The sequence below is a fragment of the Silurus aristotelis genome (genome assembly GCF_946808225.1).
Source record: "Silurus aristotelis genome assembly, chromosome: 9".
NCBI classification, from domain to species: domain Eukaryota; kingdom Metazoa; phylum Chordata; class Actinopteri; order Siluriformes; family Siluridae; genus Silurus; species Silurus aristotelis.
In genome coordinates, this window is record NC_139582.1 from 30920385 (window position 1) to 30941290 (window position 20906).

Sequence of the window (20906 nt, forward strand, 5' to 3'; positions counted from 1 at the left end):
GGTGATGTTAGTGGTGATGTTAGTGGTGATGGTGATGTTAGTGGTGATGTCAGTGGTGATGTTAGTGATGATGTTAGTGGTGATGTTAGTGGTGATAGTTTTGATGTTAGTGGTGATGTTAGTGATGTTATTGGTGATAGTGATGGTGTTAGTGATGGTGTTAGTGATGGTGTTAGCGATGGTGTTAGCGATGATGTTAGCGATGGTGTTAGTGATGGTGTTAGTGATGGTGTTAGCGGTGATGTTAGCGGTGGGGTTAGCGATGTTAGTGGTGATGTTAGTGGTGATAGTGATGATGTTAGTAATGATGTTAGTGGTAATGTTAGTGGTGTTAGTGGTGATGTTAGTGATGATGTTAGTGATGATAGTGGTGTTAGTGATGATAGTGATGGTGTTAGTGATGATAGTGATGATGTTAGTGATGTTAGTGGTGATGTTAGTGGTGATAGTGGTGATGTTAGTGGTGTTAGTGATGATGTTAGTGGTGTTAGTGATGATAGTGATGTTAGTGATGATGTTAGTGATGTTAGTGATGATGTTAGTGGTGATGTTAGTGGTGTTAGTGATGATGTTAGTAATGATGTTAGTGGTGATGTTAGTGGTGTTAGTGGTGATGTTAGTGGTGTTAGTGATGATGTTAGTGATGTTAGTGGTGATGTTAGTAATGTTAGTGGTGATAGTGATAATGTTAGTGATGATGTTAGTGGTGATGTCAGTGATGATGTTAGTGGTGATGTTAGTGATGATGTTAGTGACGTTAGTGGTGATGTTAGTGATGATGTTAGTGACAATAGTGGTGATGTTAGTGATGTTAGTGGTGATAGTGATGATGTAAGTGATGATGTTAGTGGTGATGTTAGTGGTGTTAGTGATGATGTTAGTAATGATGTTAGTAATGATGTTAGTGGTGATGTTAGTGGTGTTAGTGGTGATGTTAGTGGTGTTAGTGATGATGTTAGTGATGTTAGTGGTGATGTTAGTGGTGATGTTAGTGGTGTTAGTGATGATGTTAGTAATGATGTTAGTAATGATGTTAGTGGTGATGTTAGTGGTGTTAGTGGTGATTTTAGTGGTGTTAGTGATGATGTTAGTGATGTTAGTGGTGATGTTAGTAATGTTAGTGGTGATAGTGATGATGTTAGTGATGATGTTAGTGGTGATGTCAGTGATGATGTTAGTGGTGATGTTAGTGATGATGTTAGTGACGTTAGTGGTGATGTTAGTGATGATGTTAGTGACAATAGTGGTGATGTTAGTGATGTTAGTGGTGATAGTGATGATGTAAGTGATGATGTTAGTGGTGATGTTAGTGGTGTTAGTGATGATGTTAGTAATGATGTTAGTAATGATGTTAGTGGTGATGTTAGTGGTGTTAGTGGTGATGTTAGTGGTGTTAGTGATGATGTTAGTGGTGATGTTAGTAATGTTAGTGGTGATAGTGATGATGTTAGTGATGATGTTAGTGGTGATGTCAGTGATGATGTTAGTGGTGATGTTAGTGATGATGTTAGTGACGTTAGTGGTGATGTTAGTGATGATGTTAGTGACAATAGTGGTGATGTTAGTGATGTTAGTGGTGATAGTGATGATGTTAGTGATGATGTTAGTGGTGATGTTAGTGGTGATGTTAGTGGTGATGTTAGTGGTGATAGTGATGATGTTAGTGATGTTATTGGTGATGTTAGTGGTGTTAGTGATGATGTTAGTGGTGATGTTTGTGGTGGTGTTAGTGATGATGTTAGTGGTGATGTTAGTGGTGATGTTAGTGGTGATGTTAGTGATGTTAGTGATGATGTTAGTGGTGATGTTAGTGGTGATGTTAGTGGTGATGTTAGTGGTGATAGTGATGATGTTAGTGATGTTATTGGTGATGTTAGTGGTGTTAGTGATGATGTTAGTGGTGATGTTTGTGGTGGTGTTAGTGATGATGTTAGTGGTGATGTTAGTGGTGATGTTAGTGGTGATGTTAGTGATGTTAGTGATGATGTTAGTGGTGATGTTAGTGGTGATGTTAGTGGTGATGTTAGTGGTGATAGTGATGATGTTAGTGATGTTATTGGTGATGTTAGCGGTGATGTTAGTGATGTTAGTGATGATGTTAGTGGTGATGTTAGTGATGATGTTAGTGGTGCTGTTAGTGGTGATGTTAGTGATGTTAGTGGTGATAGTGGTGATAGTGGTGATGTTAGTGATGATGTTAGTGGTGATGTCAGTGATGATGTTAGTGGTGATGTTAGTGATGATGTTAGTGACGTTAGTGGTGATGTTAGTGATGTTAGTGGTGATAGTGATGATGTTAGTGATGATGTTAGTGGTGATGTTAGTGGTGATGTTAGTGGTGATGTTAGTGGTGATAGTGATGATGTTAGTGATGTTATTGGTGATGTTAGTGGTGATGTTAGTGGTGTTAGTGATGATGTTAGTGGTGTTAGTGATGATGTTAGTGATCTTAGTGATGATGTTAGTGGTGTTAGTGATGATGTTAGTGGTGTTAGTGATGATGTTAGTAGTGATCTTAGTGTTGATGTTAGTGGTGTTAGTGATGATGTTAGTGATGATGTTAGTGGTGTTAGTGATGATGTTAGTGGTGTTAGTGATGATTTTAGTGATGATGTTAGTGGTGTTAGTAATGTTAGTGATGGTGTTAGTGATGATGTTAGTGGTGTTAGTAATGTTAGTGATGGTGTTAGTGATGATGTTAGTGGTGTTAGTGATGATGTTAGTAGTGATCTTAGTGTTGATGTTAGTGGTGTTAGTGATGATGTTAGTGATGATGTTAGTGGTGTTAGTGATGATGTTAGTGGTGTTAGTGATGATTTTAGTGATGATGTTAGTGGTGTTAGTAATGTTAGTGATGGTGTTAGTGATGATGTTAGTGGTGTTAGTAATGTTAGTGATGGTGTTAGTGATGATGTTAGTGGTGTTAGTAATGTTAGTGATGGTGTAAGTGATGGTGTTAGTGGTTTTAGTGATTTTAGTGATGTTAGTGATGTTAGTGATGATGTTAGTAATGTTAGTGATGGTGTTAGTGGTGTTAGTGATTTTAGTGATGTCAGTGGTGATGTTAGTGGTGTTAGTGATTTTAGTGATGCGTTAGTGATGATGTTAGTGATGTTAGTTTTGATGTTATTGATGGTGTTAGTGATGACATAAAGGCAAACAGACAGAGACAGAAAGATATACTTTATGGATTTGACCAGAAACATACAGAGAGAATAGTGCTATTTGTGTGTGTGTGTGTGTGTGTGTGTGTGTGTGTGTGTGTGTGTGTGTGTGTGTGTGTGTGTGAGAATGAGACATCAGATCAATACTAATTCAGGGACAAAATCTTAAATGCTTCTCTAATAAACAAACATGCACTAATACAAAAGAGTGTGAGGAAGGAAACAGTGCAGCAATTATTCTGATTTGATTCTGTACCTGCACAAATACAGTTTGACTGTTATGTGATTGGATATGTTGTGGCTGTGATGTGATTGGATACAGTGTGGCTGTGATGTGATTGGATACAGTGTGACTGATGTGATTGGATACGGTGTGACTGATGTGATTGGATACAGTGTGGCTGTGATGTGATTGGATATGTTGTGGCTGTGATGTGATTGGATACAGTGTGGCTGTGATGTGATTGGATACTTTGTAGCTGTGATGTGGACGGCTGGTGATGTTGTAGATCCTCCCCCTGATTGTTTAGAGATGGTATGTTCCAGTTTAAAATGAATGTCCTTTTTTACTCATCTTTCAAAACCATTATACAGCAGAAGGTGAATATCAGTGACCCTCAAAAGAGTTTTTGGACTCCACTGGTTCTTTACTGTGTAGTAAAAAATACATCATTAGATATCGATTAGATGTTTTATTGTTCCACAGAGTAATTCTTTACCTTCATCACCCAGGAGAAGTAGTTCTTTTCTGGAATTTCTATCCTCATGTTTCCTTGTCTTTTTTTAAAAAAAGGCAATTCAATTCCAGAAGGTACTTGTCCAAAAGGGTAAAGAACAGGGTTGGACAGACGGTGAAGGATTGTAGTGATAAAGAACAGCAGGACATTGGAAATGATGAGAACGATGGATTGGAGAGACGCAATAAAGGCAAAGGAAAGTCTATAAACATGGAATAAGCCGGATGTAATGATTAGAGCAGTGGATCTGAATGTGTACTGAGGAAGTTTCCATCCTGGATCTATAAATGCTCAAATGAGAAGTGCTTGTGGGTTTTTTTGAGCAACAGTAGAAATTAGTTCTCCAGAGTTTTTACACCAGAGTCATTAAAAGTGAATCAATAAAAGAAGACAAACAGTTTATTGTGTTTGTGTTTGCAGCATTGCATTGTGTTTCTGCGTTGCTGGAGATGTTCATAAGCGAACTGAGAAACGATTCCGTAGAATGTTTTCCGCAGCAAGTCGGCATTCAAGCATAAAACAGATGGATGGTTTGGCCACGTCTCAGTGGTTACCCATCTCAGAAAGCGAGTGATGGAAAAGAGTAATATGTAACAGATGGATACGTCCCTGTGTTCTGCCTGAGTAAATACAAAGGACTGAGAAGACAATTCCAGAATGCAAACAGACTGAGAGCAGGACAAAACATCTGGAAATTAGTGATGGGTCGTTTGGGGACGAGTCGGCTCTGTGAGTCATTTAAATGTTAGGAGATGACTCGCTCAAATGAGTGGTTTGTTTGTAGGTAAATCTTTAAATGTTTTAGAGTAAATTAATCAAACTGTTACCATAGAAACAGCTTTTTAACATCTAAACTGAATGTTAGTGCCCCTGATCATCAGTGCGTTGGATCATGATTAGAGTCTCATGGATGTTTGATGTCACGATCATTAACTGAATCAAGTGAAACCTCAAATTCTTATCAATTTAAACCAAACAAGAATGTTCCTGATTATAGCACCAAATCATCATCATCATCATCATCATCATCATCATCATCATCATCATTATTTATTCACAAACTTTCCCCTGAAAATCCCCTTCCTGAAATATTCCACACTTTGTTTGAGTCAGTTTTACTGCTGAAACGAATGATCTGAAACGGCAAAAACCTCAGACCAAATTCACATTGTTAATAAACGTACACAAAACCAACCCACCAATCAGCTTCCTCAGCTACGCTCAACCTCCTAATCCTAAAACTGAGCTCTCTGCAAACCTCAAACACACTCAGAACTGACCTGATCCACCAGAAGCTGGAGAATTAAAAGAACATCAAACATCAACACCATCCAAATCAGCATTCAATCAAAGAGGTTTTATCATTTCAGTTGTCGACTCCTCAAATGTTCACTCACTTTTATCAACAACTTAATTGGATTTTTGGTGTACATGTGCTACTCATTCAATCCTCTTACAAATTTGATCTTTCTCTGATGTATCGCCTCCACTCTATGGTGCAGAAATGTAGATTACACTTGAAGGGTCCTCCTAGAAAAATCTTTGTTCTATGTTGAGTGCAGGCATACAAGATTATCCACAGAATCCTTAAAGAACCCAAGAAGTACTAAGAAATTAAATGTTGAAGCCCTGGAAATCTTCAGATATTCAGATTAAGAAGTTGCTTAAGTTGTTTTATTGAATAATAAACCACTATAAAAACGTTATATGAAGAAGCAGACAGGTTGTAAGTATTAACCAGACAATAATGAGCAATGATTTGGAGATGCATTGGGCTGCACATTTTCCATAATCATACAGCATAAAAACAGGGTTTCTTGAAGGTTCTTTCAGGGTTTTCTGGATCATTTAGAATTCCTTGATAGAAAAAAAGCGAGTTTCCCTTTACAGAAAATACTTTGTGTGTTTAAATGGTTCAATTAATAGTTTCACATTTTTTTGTGGGTGATTATTATTATTATTGGCATTGTTATCATTTTCGTTATCATTATTATTGTTATTATTAGTGTTGTTATTATGTTTATTATTTATTATGATATTTATAATGTTATTAAGCCATTCTGTGACTGGCTACAAATTACCAAACCCCTTTGGGTGAAATGGTTGAGTCCAAGGGGAGGGGCTTACACTTTATAAACCAGTCTCCCACTTCACTTCGGGGGGGTTGTAGGAGTGGTGCATTGTGGAGAGAACGAGGTCTGAGAAGCATTGTAGTGAATGCACATGAGCAGGTGCACCTATTTTGTATATAGTTTTCTTTACTTTCATCATAATTGTCTTTGTTTTGTTATTTTGCCACTTTTTCTTTTCTGGGGTATTATATATAATTTGGACTTTGCACTTGAGCACGCTGTAAATAAACACCACTTTACACGGAATACTCGCTGTGATGTTCCGTGTAAATAAACACCACTTTACACGGAACATCACAGCGAGTATTGCCATCATTTGGGTAGAAGGCGAACCCGTAAGGCCGCTCTACCACAATACTTTTTCCCTTATTTGTGATAAGGGTGATAATATATTCGAGTGAAGATGTGATGTAAACACACACACACACACACACACACACACACACACACACACACACACACACACACACACACACCCCTTGACTTAGTGTTTAAACAACAACATATGTTTATCACCATCACTTCACTCCCTTTTATAATGAGTCAGAAATTCCAAAAATCCCCATTTCTGTCCACTTCCTGTCCACTTCCTGTCTATTTCCTGTCAAACTGAAAGCTCCAGAGATTCAGAGCCCCAGTAAATCCTGGAGGTCAGCCTTTCTCCTGAGCTCTTCATTAGTTCTAGAAAAACAGTAGAAGGTTTAGCAGCGGATTCCATTAATAAGACAAAGACTAATGCAGGTGATCCAGCCTGCATTCTTCTCCTCTTCTTCCACTTCTCTCTCTCTCTCTCTCTCTCTCTCTCTCTCTCTCTCTCTCTCTCTCTCTGCTGGATGTGGTGATTAAGCTGATGGACGATGTTAGTCTACAGGAAGGTTCACAGTGTGTGTCTGGTGTAGAGCTTACAGAGAAGTGACTGGGGCACAGTCGAGGGGGGTCTGACACACACACACACACACACACACACACACACACACACACACACACACACACACACGCACACGCTTGTGACACTACTGAAGCCTCTCGACTCCAGCTGAGAACAGCAGGACCTAAGCAGAGCTGACGGAGTGCAGAGGGATGATGTAGTTACTAAAATGCAGGAGACTGTGGGAGTGAAAGCAGGTGAAGTGAATTTGAGTCTCTTTCAAAAAGGTTCCAGGAACTGATTCCGGGCTGTTTTTGGTTCCTTAAACCCTTTGGGAAGCTGCTCCACACCCCAGTGTGAATGGGATGATCTTCTGTCCTGATATGAGCACCACCACCATCACCATCACTCTGGTATCTCCTGCACTGAGAAGCTCTTTGTGTGTAAAAGCTCTGCGGTTGTGAAGCCTGGCAGGTGTGTGGCGTGTGACCGTGACCAGGATAAAGCTTTCACTATAGATGAATTAATAAATGCTGAATAAAACCTTTTCACAGCGTATCGCAGAACGGATTTATGCCGCGCTTATTCACTTCCTGCCGTGGAAGGTTTTTTTATTTAAAGCGAAATAAATATGTAAAAAGGCAGTTCCAGTGCGGAGAAAAGCCCTGGCTGAATGAAGAGATCAGATGGCTGCTGCTATTCATCACGTGCAGGTAGAAAGCAGCTGAGCGTCAGCACCAGCAGCTGCATGAATATTTAAACCTGCGTTTTTATCGAGATCGATGGAGGCCATTAGTGAGGAACAAATCAGCTAAAGATGTGTTTATTGTTTATCATCTTTACTCCATATGCAGGGACTCAGATCCACACTGTAACACTTCACACGCGTCTACTCCACTCGGGCTGAACCACGCTGCAGGTCATGTGACACTGGAGGCAGAGTAACAACGGAAGAGGGTTTCACGTGTACGGGAGGAATTCTAACACACACACACACACACACACACACACACACACACACACACACACACATCATGGTTGAAGAAACACCTACACTGACAATTCTACTATTAGAACAGATGTTTATTTAATGTCTAGGATTAGTGGCGTGTGTGCTGTACACATCACCCACTCAGCCGTTACTATAGCAACCATAGTACATTAATCTAAACCTGCACGACTGAGCTATCAGGAGCTACACATCAACCCCCCCCTTTAAACACAACTTTGACACTCTCTGGGTTTTAAACTCGACAAGCTGCACTCCAAGTGAAACATGTGTGTGTTTGTATTTGTGTAATGCTGACAGTCATGACAGAATTTTAGCTTGTTAGCTGGAACATCAGCTGCTACAGCAGTCCAGCGTCTGATCAGTGTCTGATCACGGAAGATGAGTGTTAGACAGAGAGTTTCCATGTCCATGGGAGTGTTCTAGTATTTTTCTATACCTCACTTCAAGTTCCAGGAAAATTATTTCTTCAGATCTCCTCAACATGTTCTCTTTTATACTTTAAAATGAACATCTCCAGGTCTCCTGTGTGGTTTGGCTGAAGTGTGTTCTCTTGGGGACTGGGTAAAGAGAGGAAAAGTTTGGCAGTGCTGACGTTCCTGTCTAGCTCCGTGGGGTTTCGTCTCGCTCCAGCTCATTCTCCTCTCCCCGTCTTTCCTGTTGTCTTTCTCCCTCTGGAGTCTGAACACAGATCTGAGAGGAACTCGGTGGAAAAGCAAAGAAAGGCTCTGCTGAAGAGGAGAGTTTTACATGCAGACGGATTCAGTGGACTTCTAAAGTAATAAAGAGAAAATATGTGAAACAACTAGAAGTGTGGAAAATCTCCTCTAGGGTTCATCCCATCATCCTCCAGTGATCTGGTATATGAGGAAAAAAAGCACTTCTCCTCACTGGAGCTTTACAAAGGAATAGTTCTGTCAGGAAATTAAAAAACACCATGTTTAACCATAACCCTGTCAACAATCTCTGATAGAGTTCAGTTCAAACTATTAGAACTCTTTTGGGCGATTTCCTGTTCATAGGAGGGAACCAGACAATGAAAAGGTATCAAGTAGGAACCTTTGTATCTCCAGTGTTCTGTAGTGTTTAAAGACTATAATCACACTCTTGATGTCACCTAAATGAGGATGAAGTTCTGCTTTTGAGTCTGGTTCCTCTCAAGGTTTCTTCCTTATAACATCTAAGGGAGTTTTTCCCTCACCACAGTCTCCATGATGCTCATCAGGGATTAATGCACACCATTCACCTTCACTCTTAGAATTCGGCTTCAAAACAATGTTTGTTGTGAAAAATATAAATAAACTTGACTTGACTTTGTGGAAGCTTACAGCCTCCTTAGGAGAACACAAAGAAACCTTAAAACCTCTAAAGAACCCCAAAAGAATTTCGTCTAAGAGTATGTGTATTAACTGTTTTAATATAAACTTACTTACAAATTTACTTCAACCCAGAACCAAAGAAAAATAGTTCATTTAATAATTAAATAAATACGTTATTTTAGAAGAGTTTTACAGGACCGCAATACACACAACTACACCACATTACACACCTCTCGCCCTGTACATTACACTTAGTGTGTAACCCTAGAACATTTAAAAGTTCTCTTGATGAACAACTGAAGATCCTTTAATGGTTGTGAGTCTGTAAGAGTGTGGTTGTGTTGAGTTGGGTTCTGTCCGTGGTGCTGAAGTGTGACTCATTGGTAGAGGGTAGCGTCGGTGTTGATTGGCTGGAACGTGTGGGTAGAGGCAGATGGACTGATGCAGAGTTTTCCCTTCACCTGTCTGCTTTCAGTGTTTCCTCCAGAGCCAAAGTCGTGTGTGTGTGTGTGTGTGTGTGTGTGTGTGTGTGTGTGTGTGTGTGTGTGTGTGTGTGTGTGTGTGTGCGCCTGTGTGTGTCAGAGATGAGAGAACGTGCTGGGATTGTTTATTTGGGATTTTTTAATTAACACAGTGAGAATCTATCACAGATTGCATGCACACACACACACACACACACACACACACACACACACACACACACACACACACACACACACACACACACCTACCAATTTGACCATATAATAAAAGAAACTGATACTTTCAATGCTTAGAGAAAAGTTGAAAGGTTCAGCACTGAGGAAGGGGTCCTTAATGAATAATAAATGGTTCTTACACTGTACTAATTACACCTGGGGTCTAGGAGATATAGTTGTAGGGTTCTGTGTAGAACAATAAAAAGATGTGAAATGTTAGAAAATGTGAAGAAAGATTGATGGTTCTGTATTTATCGATGTGTGTTAGTAATTGGTTGGGTCCTGTCCATGGTGCTGAACTTTCACTCATTTACCATGAGAATGTGTTAGTTTCACTAGACAGACAGACAGACAGACAGACAGACAGACAGACAGACAGACAGACAGACAGACAGACAGACAGTTTGTTTCAACAGAGATTAAAATAAAGGTACATGGTTTTGCCTTTTCTTTAGAGAGTGTGTGTGTGAGAGAGAGAGAGAGAGTGTGAGTGTGTGAGAGAGAAAGAGTGTGTGTGAGAGAGAGTGTGTGTGTGTTTGAGAGAAAGAGTGTGTGTGTGTGAGAGAGAAAGAGTGTGTGTGAGAGAGAGTGTGTGTGTGTGTTTGAGAGAAAGAGTGTGTGTGTGTGAGAGAGAAAGAGTGTGTGTGAGAGAGAGTGTGTGTGTGTGTTTGAGAGAAAGAGTGTGTGTGTGTGAGAGAGAAAGAGACACACACAGAGACACACACACACACACACACACACACGCACACACACACACACAGACGCACACACACACACACACACACACAGACACACACACACACACACACACACACACACACACACACACAGAGACACACACACACACACACACACACACACACACACACACACAGAGACACACACAGAGACACACACACACGCGCGCGCGCACATAAACGTCTCTCTGAAGATGATGATGAGGCTGGTGGTGATTATGATGCTGGTGATGATGAAGATGATGATGATGAGGCTGGTGGTGATTATGATGCTGGTGGTGATGAAGATGATGATGATGAGGCTGGTGGTGATTATGATGCTGGTGGTGATGAAGATGATGATGAGGCTGGTGATGATTATGATGCTGGTGATGATGAAGATGATGAGGCTGGTGATGATTATGATGCTGGTGGTGATGAAGATGATGATGATGAGGCTGGTGGTGATTATGATGCTGGTGATGATGAAGATGATGATGATGAGGCTGGTGATGATTATGATGCTGGTGGTGATGAAGATGATGATGATGAGGCTGGTGATGATTATGATGCTGGTGGTGATGAAGATGATGATGATGAGGCTGGTGGTGATTATGATGCAGGTGATGATGAAGATGATGATGAGGCTGGTGGTGATTATGATGCTGGTGGTGATGAAGATGATGATGATGAGGCTGGTGGTGATTATGATGCTGGTGGTGATGAAGATGATGATGAGGCTGGTGGTGATTATGATGCTGGTGATGATGAAGATGATGAGGCTGGTGATGATTATGATGCTGGTGGTGATGAAGATGATGATGATGAGGCTGGTGGTGATTATGATGCTGGTGGTGATGAAGATGATGATGATGAGGCTGGTGGTGATTATGATGCTGGTGGTGATGAAGATGATGATGAGGCTGGTGGTGGTTATGATGCTGGTGGTGATGAAGATGATGATGAGGCTGGTGGTGATTATGATGCTGGTGATGATGAAGATGATGATGAGGCTGGTGGTGGTTATGATGCTGGTGATGATGAAGATGATGAGGCTGGTGATGATTATGATGCTGGTGGTGATGAAGATGATGATGAGGCTGGTGGTGATTATGATGCTGGTGGTGATGAAGATGATGATGATGAGGCTGGTGGTGATTATGATGCTGGTGATGATGAAGATGATGAGGCTGGTGATGATTATGATGCTGGTGGTGATGAAGATGAAGATGATGAGGCTGGTGATGATTATGATGCTGGTGGTGATGAAGATGATGATGATGAGGCTGGTGGTGATTATGATGCTGGTGGTGATGAAGATGATGATGATGAGGCTGGTGGTGATTATGATGCTGGTGGTGATGAAGATGATGATGATGAGGCTGGTGGTGATTATGATGCTGGTGGTGATGAAGATGATGATGATGAGGCTGGTGGTGATTATGATGCTGGTGGTGATGAAGATGATGATGAGGCTGGTGGTGATTATGATGCTGGTGATGATGAAGATGATGAGGCTGGTGATGATTATGATGCTGGTGGTGATGAAGATGATGATGATGAGGCTGGTGGTGATTATGATGCTGGTGGTGATGAAGATGATGATGATGAGGCTGGTGGTGATTATGATGCTGGTGGTGATGAAGATGATGATGAGGCTGGTGGTGATCATGATGTTGGGGGTATTGAAGATAAAAATGGTGATGAGGCTGATGATGAGGATGGTGATGAGTGTTAAATGTTAAAGAGACTCTTACTCTCTGCCTCACCGCCTAGAATGGCCCTTGTTCGCCCCCTAGTGGCAGATATAACCTGAACAGACATTACAATAATTCCATATTGTTACAATGAGGATGGTGATGAGGATGATGAGGAGGATGGTGATGAGGATGGTAATGAGGATGGTGAGGAGGATGGTGAGGAGGAGGATGAGGAGAATGGTGAGGAGGATGTTGATGAGGGGGATGAGGAGGATGGTGATGAGCATGATATGGGGAATGGTGATGAGGATGGTGAGGAGGATGGTAATGAGGATGGTGATGAGGATGGTGAGGAGGATGGTGAGGAGGAGGGTGAGGAGGATGTTGAGGAGGATGTTGATGAGGAGGATGGTGATGAGGATGATGAGGTGATGAGGATGGTGAGGATGATGATGAGGATGATGATGAGGAGGATGATGAGGAGGATGGTGAGGGGGATGGTGATGAGGATGGTGATGAGGATGGTGAGGAGGATGGTGATGAGGATGGTGATGAGGATGATGAGGTGATGAGGATGGTGATGAGGATGATGAGGTGATGAGGATGGTGATGAGGATGGTGATGAGGATGGTGAGGAGGATGGTGAGGAGGATGGTGATGAGGATGGTGATGAGGATGATGAGGTGATGAGGATGGTGATGAGGATGATGAGGTGATGAGGATGGTGATGAGGATGGTGATGAGGATGGTGAGGAGGATGGTGATGAGGATGGTGATGAGGATGATGAGGTGATGAGGATGGTGATGAGGATGGTGATGAGGATGGTGATGAGGATGGTGAGGAGGATGGTGAGGAGGATGGTGATGAGGATGATGAGGTGATGAGGATGGTGATGAGGATGGTGATGAGGATGGTGAGGAGGATGGTGATGAGGATGGTGATGAGGATGATGAGGTGATGAGGATGGTGATGAGGATGGTGAGGAGGATGGTGAGGAGGATGGTGAGGAGGATGGTGAGGAGGATGGTGATGAGGATGATGAGGTGATGAGGATGGTGATGAGGATGGTGATGAGGATGGTGATGAGGATGATGAGGTGATGAGGATGGTGATGAGGATGGTGAGGAGGATGGTGAGGAGGATGGTGAGGAGGATGGTGAGGAGGATGGTGATGAGGATGATGAGGTGATGAGGATGGTGATGAGGATGGTGATGAGGATGGTGAGGAGGATGGTGAGGAGGATGGTGAGGAGGATGGTGATGAGGATGATGAGGTGATGAGGATGGTGAGGAGGATGGTGATGAGGATGGTGATGAGGATGATTGGAAATAAGGATGGTGATGATGATTTAAAGTTAATTCAGTTTATGATGAAGGGATGAACTGGTGAATAGAAGGACAACATAAAAGAGAGACTGAGTACATGGACATAGTGATGGATGGTAGGATGAATTGGTGTGTGTGTGTGTGTGTGTGTGTGTGTGTGTGTGTGTGTGTGTGTGTGTGTGTGATTAGATCATTAGGTGGTGTTTGGTTTCAGCTCTCTACACGTGTTGTTAGCATTAATGTGAAACAGGTGTTGTTTTTCACACTTAGTTGTGTGTGTGTGTGTGTGTGTGTGTGTGTGTGTGTGTGTGTGTAGCTGGTGGTGTAATTCACACTTGTGTTACAGATTCTGTTTCTGTATAAAACCATCTGCTTCACTTCATGTATAGAAACGTAGGTATTTAAAAACAAAAAAACTCAATAAAAACACAGGTTTTTCTGAAAGTTTTCTGGCAGACGAGATGAGAAACGTCACAAAACACATGGAAGCAGCAGATCTTCTCTCCTCCTCTCTGCCAATAACTCCAGTGTAGAACATCTCTATAACAATCCCACATATCCTGTGTGTGTGTGTGTGTGTGTGTGTGTGTGTTTTGATGAATATATATTGTAGATATGTACAGTGTGAGACTCGCAGCATGTACAGAGGTGTATTATTAATAAAGTGTAGAACAGAGAAATATAAAGGAGATTACAGATACACTGTTCATCTCTCTCTCTCTCTCTCTCTCTCTCTCTCTCTCTCTCTCTCTCTCTCTCATGCTGTTCTCTCGTCATATTTCTCCACATTCTATTTCATTCTTATCTGACCCACATTCTGGAGGAAGTGAAACAGAAACTGTGCTTTTGGCACTTCACTGTTTGATCATTCTGGAGAAGTTCGAAACTGCTGAAGGGAATGAGAACATTTCCCTCGCTTCTGCACTTCTTCTCCTCTTTGACCTCTACATCTCTTCTCACAGCATCATTTCAGCCTCTTCTCTCCCTATTTATTGTTTTTATCTGTTTTATTTCTTCTGTTGTTTTCTTCTCTTGTCTCAGTGCCTGAAGCCAATCAGTGTCCTCTTTTCAACACAAAGAGTATACATCTCTCTCTCTCTCTCTCTCTCTCTCTCTCTCTCTCTCTCTCTCTCTCTCTCTCTCTCTCTCTCTCTCTCTCTTTCTCTCTCTCTCTTTCGCTCATGCTCTCTCTCTCACACTCTCTCTCTCTCTCTCTCTCTCTCTCTCTCTCTCTCTCTCTCTCTCTCTTCTCTCTCTCTCTTTCGCTCACGCTCTCTCTCTCACACTCTCTCTCACACACACACACACACACACACACACACACACACACACACACACACACACACACACACACACACACACACACACACACACACACACAAACACACACACACTCATTTACTTTGTGCCACAACTGAGTTCTAACAGTTAGCATGTGGGACACAGCCCTTTTCTGTACCATGAGGTTTAAAGCTCTGAAAAGCTGAGTATAAATCTCACAGACACATTAAAAGCAGGACAGATGAAATCAGGTCTCATTTTCTATGAAAACATCATCACAGGAAGCATCCTAAACAGCACGAGGTCTCAGTGGGACTTGGAGACTGTAGCGTGTTAAACAGATAACTGAAATGCAAATGAGGAGACAGCTTGAGTAGCATGTTAGCTAATTGTTTTATAGCCCTGAACTTTATGCTTTTGCTTGTAGAATTCTATTACGTGGCTGAAGTTCTCACTGACTAAGAGAGACAGAGGGACAGACACGTCTCACTTTAGGGCTTTATAGACTGTAATATTTCTCGCCCACTTCCCCTTTAACCATCTTTAAAAGCCATTCTGTGATTTTCTGAGCTCGAGTGTGGCTCGAGTGCGTTAGATATCGGAGCATAGCCGAGCCAGAAGGCATTTCTCTGATCTAACACAGTTAACTGTAAAGAGGTGGAGAAGAGCTTTACCTTACGCTGCTTATGGATATCAAACACAATATAATCAGCAGATTTTTGGAGTCTGTACTGCATATACTGCAAACACTGTAGAGAAAAGGGCTACTCAAATGGTTCTTTAACGGTTCTTTCTTCCTAGATGACTCACTGGAGAACCGCCCTGCAGGGGGGTTGTTGAGTGAATGGATGTACAGATGAATAGAATAGACAATGATGACAAAAATAAATAGTTAAATAAATGTATGTATGGAAGGATGTATGGATGGATCCATCCATCCTCCAGCCTTCCATCCATTCATTCATCCATCCTCCAGCCTTCCATCCATTTATTCATCCATCCTCCAGCCTTCCATCCATTTATTCATCCATCCTCCAGCCTTCCATCCATTTATTCATCCATCCTCCAGCCTTCCATCCATTCATTCATCCATCCTCCAGCCTTCCATCCATTCATTCATCCATCCTCCAGCCTTCCATCCATTTATTCATCCATCCTCCAGCCTTCCATCCATTTATTCATCCATCCTCCAGCCTTCCATCCATTCATTCATCCATCCTCCAGCCTTCCATCCATTCATTCATCCATCCTCCAGCCTTCCATCCATTCATTCATCCATCCTCCAGCCTTCCATCCATCTTTTTATTCACCCACATCCTAAAATATGATGTTAAAAAATCTGTGTGTGTGTGTGTGTGTGTGTGTGTGTGTGTGTATGTATGTGAAAGATAAATAGATGAACAGATGAACTGTGGTGTGACAGATCTTCATGAGCTTCAGTAATTAAAAAAACAACAAAGAATTATTGAGAAAACAAACAGTGGAATTTTCACTCAGCTCAATAACATTTACTACACACTCACTGTGTGTGTGTGTGTGTGTGTGTGTGTGTGTGTGTGTGTATGTGTGTGTATGTGTGTATTAGTTTCAATAAATGGGATCACTTCATGGAACAGTGTTTACTCAAATATAATCAGAAATCATTTTTCTCACACTCATGACTCCACTCTCTCTAAGGACCAGCGAGATGTTCAGGAAACTCTTAGTTCCAGCTTCACCTCAGGCTGTTTTAAAGAACTCACACTGGAGTTTCCTTCCTGACATCTAACAAACATCTTCTTGTGGGAAGTTTCCTGTGAGTGAGTTTATACAAGAGAAACGATAACAAGTGCATTGCTACTAATCAGATCTGCTGTTCTGTTCTGGAGAACAGCTTCTGACCAATCACAGTCCAGAACTCAGCAGCACCGTGGTGTTGAACAGTTCCTCCAGAACCCGGAGAAGAGGATTGTGTGGTTTCTGTCACACATGTACATCCAGAATTATTAAAGAGTAAAACACAAGCATGAATAGCTCATCTGCACCTCATCAACATAATGATGACGATGATGATGACGATGATGATGATGATGATGAAGAGGAGAAGGTGAAAGGCATATTGAGCAGTTCACACACTGTGATGATGATCGAGAGACTGGACAGAGAACACATGGTGTGGAAAACACACACTCCTGTAGATCCAGCACTGATCTGAGCAAGTGTAAGTGTGTGTGTGTGTGTGTGTGTGTGTGTGTGTGTGTGCGCATGTGTGTGTGTGTGTGTCTGTCACATGCACTCACTGCCCACATGGCCGACCAACAGACACACCGAATTTCCACATTTAGCTTCTCGTTAGTTTGATTTGTGGAGCTCACACGTGCCATCTGTCTCAGCGGTGAGGAGCACAAACACAAAGTCCTCACAACACAACTCTTCCCTCCGCTGTCCTGATAAATACGGAATCCAGATACGGGAATGTCTCGTCCTGTCCCTGCGCTTCCATGCTGAGGGCTGGGAGAAGGTTACAGGTGGCTAATTAAGACCTCCAGATGCTAAGCTCTTACGTTCTTCTCCCTCAACTCACTGTAGAAAAGACAGATGGAAATATGAAATAGTGATCATTAAAGAGCAGATTCTTTTCCTGTTTGTGATGTTTTTTTTACTGATGTTCTTGTGATTTTGGGAGATTATTTTAGAGAACAAGCTGGAATGACTTAAGCTCTAGAAACACGGTTAATAATTCGATGTTTGCTGTGCTCGGATCTCGGATGATTTTGTGGATCATTGTGGTTAAACAGAAGCACTTGCTCAGTGATGATGGTTCTGCAGTGCAGGTCTTGAACGGGTTCCTCTGATCATCCATGTTGGGATTTTTCTCGTTTCTCTTTTCTTGGGTTTAATTTTGTCCCTGTGATCTCTTGTCTTCAGGAACATGATTTCAGGACCAATCAGGCTCCTCCTGGCTGGATGTGAACATGTCTGTGTGATTAGTCTGGGTTTTGTTCTGGGTCTGTGTTTGTGATGATGTTTCTCTGAGAGCTCCATCTGGCTTCGTCTCGTCTCTGGCACGCTCTGCCGTGAGCTCCCTCTCTCTTCTTAATGTGCATTTAGGGTTTCCTGGTAGAGAACCAGCCTGAGTGCTGCCGAAACAGGAACGACTTTGTCTTCCTGTTCCCCTTAGAAGAATCTACAAGGGATGGTGTGAGCAAAAAAATCAAGTCGTGTTTTCAAATCCCAGCAAGGAGCTGAATCTTTTCCAGTTTTACCCGAGCTACTGAGTCACAGCGATGCTAGCAAGCTTCATTTCCTCGTGCTTCACGCTAGCTCTGTAAACCCCACACCCGGCAGCGTTCTGCAGCTCAGCCGTGTCCTACAAACAGCTCATAGATGCCAGAATTCAGATAATCACTCAGTGAGCATCATATAACCGTGCCATGTATAGCTGCCTAGACACTGTAGGGGTGCCATTAATTTAAGGAATCGTGCTGTTTTTCATCAGTTTGTGGTGATTTATGGAGAAAGGAAAGATCTTCTATTGTAATGCTGTTGATTTATATATCTCCCATTCTACAGTTTTTCAAATCATGTTCATCAAATTTCATCACATTTCCAGGATCACGTTTGATTGATTCTTGTCACGACTTGGACATGACGAGTCTGATATTCATGTGGACGTAAGGAAAGAAAAAAATGAGTTGTTGCTCCTGGTCTAGACTCTAATCTTCTCTTTCTGACCAGGTTGTTGCTTGTTTAGGTGTCGTGTCTCCCTCCGTCCTCCGATCCTCGGCAAGTTCCTTTTTTTTTTTAACCTTATTTCTCTCTCTCTCTCTCTCTCTCTCTCCCTCCCTCCCTCCCTCTCTCTCCACTACTCCAGGCCATGTCCCTATATCTCCTGGACCTAGTTTTCTTTAACATGTGTGATCAATCACTCCACCATGCCCCTGTTCCTGCCCCTGTTCCTGCCCCTGCCCCTGCCCCTGTTCCTGCCCCTGTTCCTGCACCTGCCCCTGTTCCTGCCCCTGCCCCTGTTCCTGTTCCTGCACCTGCCCCTGTTCCTGCCCCTGCACCTGCCCCTGTTCCTGCCCCTGCACCTGCCCCTGTTCCTGCCCCTGCCCCTGCACCTGCCCCTGTTCCTGCCCCTGCCCCTGTTCCTGCCCCTGCCCCTGTTCCTGCCCCTGCCCCTGTTCCTGCCCCTGCACCTGCCCCTGTTCCTGCCCCTGCCCCTGTTCCTGCCCCTGCCCCTGTTCCTGCCCCTGCCCCTGTTCCTGCCCCTGCCCCTGTTCCTGCCCCTGCCCCTGTTCCTGTTCCTGTTCCTGCACCTGCCCCTGTATCTCTCACTCGGGTCTAATCACCTTCTAACCCAGTTTTATTTCTGTGATCGCTTCATTTCTCCTTTTGCTGTTGTCCTGTGCTTTGGAAAGATCTCTCTGGGTTCTGGGTCTTCGTCCTGTTTATCCTGATCTTCTGTCTCTGTTGGACATGACCAAATATGTTTAGAAAGCGTTGATCCTGATTTGAGTACGCAGTGAAAATGTTCCTCGGTTCATGTGAACGTGATGGTGGTAATAATTTCAGCACGTTGTGTGTCCCACCCCCACCAGGAATAGATCGGACTTGTCCCAATTCTGCGACTCCCTGAGGTCCTTGTTCATATCACTCGTTCTCGGCTTGTCCTTGATGATTCTTCCCAGCTGTGTCCTGTGGGACATCTCTGCCTGAGCCGGCGGGGTGCCATCACTTTCATCATTGCTTTGGCCTCCACTCATTTCTGCCATTTGTCCCCTTGACTTGTCCTGTCCCTGATTGCTCCCACTTGGTTTGTCTCGTCTCTATGATCGCTCCCTTTGGCCTTGTGTCGGTTCTGTGATCGCTCCCTTTGGCCTTGTGAGTTTTTTTGGTGCTGGAACATGACAATTTAATTTCCACTGAGCAGAAGGTTCAGCAGGAGCTGTCACACTCTCAGAGTTAAACATGGCCTACGTTCACAGGGGACCTAAGTGTGTGTGTGTGTGTGTGTGTGTGTGTGTGTGTGTGTGTGTGTGTGTGTGTGTGAATACATTATTGATTCTGTAAATAATTCAAAACAATGCAAAAACAAAATTCAGAACAAAACTGTAATCAATACAGAGCAACTCTCCACAGTAGAAGTGATGATGATGATTATTGTTAGTAGTCTGGTTAAAGTTGATGGTATCTCCAGCAGTAACAGTGTGTACCTGGAGCGTTTCTCACTGCTGCTCTCCTCCGCCTGGTGTGGTGTGTGTTATTATGCAATAGAAAGGGGCAAATTATAGAGAATGTAGAGCAGTGTGTGTGTGTGTGTGTGTGTGTGTGTGTAAGTATGTGTGTGTGTGTGTGTGTGTGTGATGGGTGAAATGTGACATCTGGGCTTTTTCAAAGGCCATCACAGTCTGTATTTATTTCACTCCAAATAATTAAATTCCGAATCTCCTCGGTGTCCTACAGAGTTCAAAAGCATCTGAAATCAAAACAGCAATTAGAGAAAATAGTGTTGAGATGCAGCTTCAGCCTCCTGCCGGGGAAAATGACATGGCTATGTGCAGCAGCGTTGTGGAGAACAACACGGGAAAACGTGCGGGGAAAAAGAACCAGATCCATACAGGTGTGAGGAACACTGGCAGATACACAGCCGACTGGAATGTTCCCCAGATGTGATGTGGTGCTGAAGTTCTGCTCGGAGTGTTTAAAAGCCAGAACTAACAGGGGAAGAGAGAGGAACTCTTCTGGAAGCATTTCCCTTTAGATCACAATCTAATGGCTGATGTTGGGTTTACACACTGAGAATAAGAGCGATAGAAGAGACTGAGGAAAGAGGAGAGAAACAGAGGGAGTCTGAAGGAAAAGAAACCTGAAAAATGATGGAGTGAGAGAATTAGAGGAGAGATAGAGAGATAGTACTAGTAATTATTATAGTACTATCATAACCGCCTCAGGCTGTGTGTGTGTGTGTGTGTG

The 20906-nt window shown here is 42.7% G+C and overlaps 1 protein-coding gene across 3 annotated transcripts in view; it reads left to right on the forward strand.

The window, feature by feature from the left end:
- elfn2a (extracellular leucine-rich repeat and fibronectin type III domain containing 2a) overlaps positions 1-20906 on the forward strand; it is a 52765-nt gene that overhangs the window by 26392 nt on the left and 5467 nt on the right. The window lies entirely within an intron of this gene.